This window comes from Cetorhinus maximus, chromosome 3 (genome assembly GCF_964194155.1).
Source record: "Cetorhinus maximus chromosome 3, sCetMax3.hap1.1, whole genome shotgun sequence".
Lineage (NCBI taxonomy): Eukaryota > Metazoa > Chordata > Chondrichthyes > Lamniformes > Cetorhinidae > Cetorhinus > Cetorhinus maximus.
The window spans coordinates 168673691-168679031 of record NC_135881.1 but is presented as its reverse complement, the minus strand read 5'-3'; positions in this window follow the sequence as shown (position 1 = coordinate 168679031).

The window sequence follows — 5341 nt, the reverse complement described above, 5'->3', positions numbered from 1 at the left end:
ATGAAAGTTTAATTAAGCTGCTCTCTTCCTTTTTTATACTTGTGAAAACTCTTTCAATCTGTTTTTTAATATTCCTGACTGGTTTACCCTCATTCTATTTTTTCCCTTTTTAAATCAACTTTTTGGTGTCCTTTTTCTGATTCCTAAACCATTCCCAATCCTTATTTTACTAATCATACCTATGTATTTGGTAAGTTTAAGATTCTTGTTTAATTGGAGTATGTCATTTACAAACTTTGTGTGGAATTCAATTGTATTATGATCACAATTTCCCAGTGGATCTTTTACTGTGACATTACTAATTAACCCAGCCTCATTGAGCAATAACAGATCTAAAATAGCTTTATCTCTATTTAGTTCTACAACAGATTGCTCCAGGAAACTGTCATAAAAGCATTCTACAAACTCATCTTCCAGGCCACCTTTGCCATTTGACTTATCCAGTCTATATAAAGATGTAAAGATATAAACCTTCACAACTATTACATTACCTTTGTTACACACATAAATAATTTGTTGCTTAATGCTCTGTTCAAAGGTATAACTACTGTTAAAGGGCTCATAAACTACTTCCACCAGCATTTTCTGACTTGCTATTCCTAATCTCCACCCAAACAGATTCCACTTATTGATTTTCTGAGTCAAGATCCTTTCTCACTAATATCTTTATGTCACACTTTATTATCAAGACTACCCCTTCTCCTTTTCCATTCTGTCTGCCTTTTCAAAATGTGTACCCTGGAATAGTTATTACCCAACCTTGGTCACCTTGTAAGCATGTCTCTGTAATGATGATTAGGTCTCAACCATTTATCTCTATTTGTGCCACGAGTCTGTGTATATTATTGTGGATACTCCACATATTCAGTTAAAATTATTTCAATTTTTTTTACTAGTATTCCCTACATGGACCTTACTCATGGATGCATTATTACTGTTAAACTGTCTGTCCCTTCCCGTCCCACTCAGCTTATTTTTATCCACATCAATACACTTTACTGTTGCCTCAACATTTATTTTTGGATTTCTAAATATCCTGAGCCCTGCTTTCCCTGTGACCTTTTTTTTAACTGGTGCATTCTTAAGCTCTGTCCCTCCCTGTCACCCACATTGCTACTCTGCACTATTGGCTTACCCCTCTCTTTAATGTTCCAAATCTCCCCTCATGTGCACCTCTTCCCCCCCTCCCCCATTTAGTTTAAGCCATCCCTATTCAAAACCAATTTTTCCCATGCTAATTTTTAAGCCATGCATTCAACTCTTATTTACTTTGTCAATTTGCTCATGGCTCAAGTAGTAATCCAGATATTATTACCTTAGTGGCTCTACTTAGGGCAGATGACTAAAAGCTTGGTTAATGAAACTGCTTTTAAAGAAGCACCTTAAAAGGAAAGAGAGACAGAGATGTTTGAAGAGGAGATTTCAGAGGGAAAGCAACTCTTTTCTCCATCCAAGAACCTTTATCTTTGTCTATTCCCACTCCTTTTCAGTTTTTGTATCAAGACTAATTATGTTGTGATCACTGTTTCCTAGATGTTCCCCAACCTTTACAACACCTACTTGTTCCACTTCCTTTCCTAGAATCAGATCCAGCACTACCTCTTTGTCCATTCAAAAAGCAACCCTGGACACATTGGGCAAAACACAATTTCAGTAGGGTATAAAGCCAGCGGTTTTGCATTGGCTGTCTGCCACGTGGCTTGTCTGATTTTGACTTCATTGGAAAAGAAAACAGAACATGGTTTATAACAGGTGGCTATCCTCCGACACCCATTGTGCATCCTTGAAGTTGATTTTTACCCCATCTCTTGATTTGCAACTTAAATTACTTATACACCTGTCTATATTTGCATAATTAAAACTGCCTATTATTCTGGATCTATTTTTGTATATTTTTCTAAATTTTCTACAGATCTATTTCTCCCCCACCAAACAGTAGTCTACCATATACTCTCATTGAGTAACAGTTACCTTCATATTTATTAACCCCAAACAAATAGATTCAGCTTTTGCACCATCCCTACCTCATTCCTATGTAATCCAATCTTTAATTTATATTGCCAATTTGACACAAGACTACAGAATACTGTGGTGACATCTGGAATATGTGTTAGCTTAATGAACAAAAAATATCCTTGATGGAGATTAGGAATCACTTCTAATTTCAATCTAATTCCTCACACATGGATATCCTGCTCATACAATCCTTCTTGATTTTCTCTTCCCTGGCCTTTAGTTAAGCCTTCATCATTTTTTCCAAGTGATACTTTTCATCAGCAACTTTTTGATGGGAAAAAGACTGCAAAAAAGAAAGCATTACGAATGGCTGAAAATCTATTCGTACTTTCTAACCATTTTGCTCTTCCATTTTCTCATGCATTTTATAATTAACATGGGGAGAAAAATAGTTTCTTAAAGAGTAACTATTACATTTAGAATGCTTAATCTGTAGTAGACACTAGGATTCTCTTCTGACCTTCTGAAGGAAAATTGTATAATGCAAAATGTCTCGGTGTGCTGTTGTGCAAAATTCAGTCTGAAATGTATACATTAATAATAACATTTTTTAACCAATAACCCTTTATAAAAATTATTTTTGTTTTTAGAATGTGTTACTAGAATATGACAATCAAGTTATCTGTTACATTTTTACATGTTGTTTCTGTATCATCACCTTTGAAAAGTATTGATCAAATACCCAAATATACCATACTGTAGTATAGTTTACAGGTGCTTGTATAAATCTGACACAGACAGTTATCAGAATCTCTTCACCATGAACTTGCAAGACATAATTACAAAGTAATTTGTTAGTTGAAGATAATGTATCTGTAACCTGTGGAAATCACTTACATTTTTCTATCTTTTCAATCTGAAATATTTCAGTTTCCATATTTAAATTAGTCTTGTGAGTGAGTCTTGGCTTCCACTGGTACTAAGACTATCTTCGCTGGTCCTAATATCTAGGTATATCTCTGATACTGAGCTACTTAATTTCTCACGTGTTTCCATTGGATTTCTCTCATGCTTTCAAAAGGAGGACGAACATCACATTACACCACATTTCAGTAACTATGAAGCATATTTAGTGAACAGACAACCATAATTACATATCTATTAATAGTACACATAGGTGTTATACAAATTAGTTGCTCATTAACAAAACAATAATTGGATGCAATTTTTATATATATATATTATATATGAAAACTACTTTGTAGTTAATCGTTAGCTATGCTGCTTTCTTCCTATAGCTTTTCCATCTATTGCTAAATTGACCAAACCTAATGTTGATAGTTAATTCACACTCATGCCATAGTCATCTACTATAATTCATCTTTCCTAGAAATGGAATTCTCTTCCTCAGTCTTTTCTTAGGCTTTGAAAAGCCAAGCATTAAAGGACAAAAGGTCATCATCAGGTAATCTTTACTTCATGATTTACAAATAATCATTTGGCAGTACAGAAATTGGGTATTGCTGAAAAAATACATTTTGTCGAAGCTTTTCATCTTGCACTCATCAGGACAATCGCAAGAATACCAATGTCAGGGGAAGCTTTATATGGTATGAGAAGATGATGCTGATTGGTTGGCAAGTGGACTCTGATTGGTAGAGACATTGCTATGGAGAATGCACCAGTTAATGGTGACTGACAGTTAACTGCCAAGCATTGTTTGAAATTTTAAACCAGGCGGCTTGACTCTGATTGGTCAAGGCATTACCCTGAGGAATGAACTAACGAATGGCTATCACTTAATTTGTTTAGCTGAAACAGGTGGAACCGTGTGTACATGTTCTTTCTGTCTGCAAAGAACAGGGTCCTGTGCATTAACACATGTAGCTTCCAGTACACGCAAATACGCCACATTGCGAGCCGGACTGACAATCTTAAAATGGTTGTCAGCGTAATTTTTGGCACACGGAGGATTATTTAGCAATCTATCTGACCATAATGACGAAGATTGGATAAGTAAATCAAGAAATGCAGCAAAGCATACATGATCCAAAACTGGAAAAACGACATGACCATTTGAGTCTCCAGGAGCTTTTTAATTCATTTTATTCATTTTTATTTTACCATTGAATCACTGATTAGCCTATCAATCTTCAGAAAAGCATTATTGTGCCTAATAGAAATCATATAATAACAAAATGAAAACAAATTCAGATTAACCCAATCCTTGCATTCTCTTTCTTGGCAACAAATTGCCTTCTTGCAATTCCAAATTAAGAAGAGCCAGACGTATAAAGAAGAGCCCAAAATAAACTGGTTAAAACTTATTGTTCCAATACATGAGTTGTAGATACCAACAAAGTCTCCAGACTTCAAAATTAGATGGTGCTGTAACAGATCCACATGACCAAACACAAGAAGATAGCTAATCAGAAATAAAGTAATTTAATGCCACTAAAATGGTCCATTAATTTTATTGTTGTAATTAATGTCACTAAAAGATGGAGTAGATGTGTTTTATGATAGTTGACCAATGTACTTTTGCAAATTGACAGAAAGGATGTATGCATCAACTATATCTTTTCTTTTTCAAATTACTTACTAATCAACTCAAACATATTTGCTCAATGGGCATCAATTTCACATCTTACTTTACTGAATTTTTATTATTAGACATTTTCTGAGCAACTTTGTGTTCAGACTTGACTAGATTATGTTAAATTTGCCTAAGGTTTTTTCTTGACTTGACAAACCAAAATTAACCAAACGACATTACCCCAACTTGGTTGCTCAGTGAACTATCTAACTTTTGACCTGTCATGTTATCTAACTGTATAGCAATTAATATGTGCACACTGGGATTATCCATATTAACCCCTTCTCAGTTGACATTTCTATTGCATAATGGAATACTTACAACACCTGTTCTAAATGCCCCATCATTCTGGGACTAGCTAAACACTCGCACAATTAGCAGTGAACTTGGCTTATGTAACCCTCATTGAATAGTTTTTCTTCAGTCATAGGTTTTCCTTTCCCATTGGCTAACAACTCAATGGTTTACCATTGTATGTGCTACAGCATGCTGATACACCCCCTTATATGCAAAGTCGGTCAAGTGTTAAATTTCTCCACGTGGTTGGTGACTGCCTCTCTAACATACGTCACTATGACTTAGGCCCTTAGTTCTCGCGAGAATTAATATTTTTGGGCCCAGGACCCAACTTAAATGGATAAATTGCAACATTTGTGGAAACTGGCTTCTTTTGCATTGATTTTTTTTAAATAAGTTTCAGCAAATTGCTTTATGCATATTTTAATAGATGCATACGATACTCTATTCCTATTGGTCAATTCATCGGTATGCAAATTACGTTAAACGTCA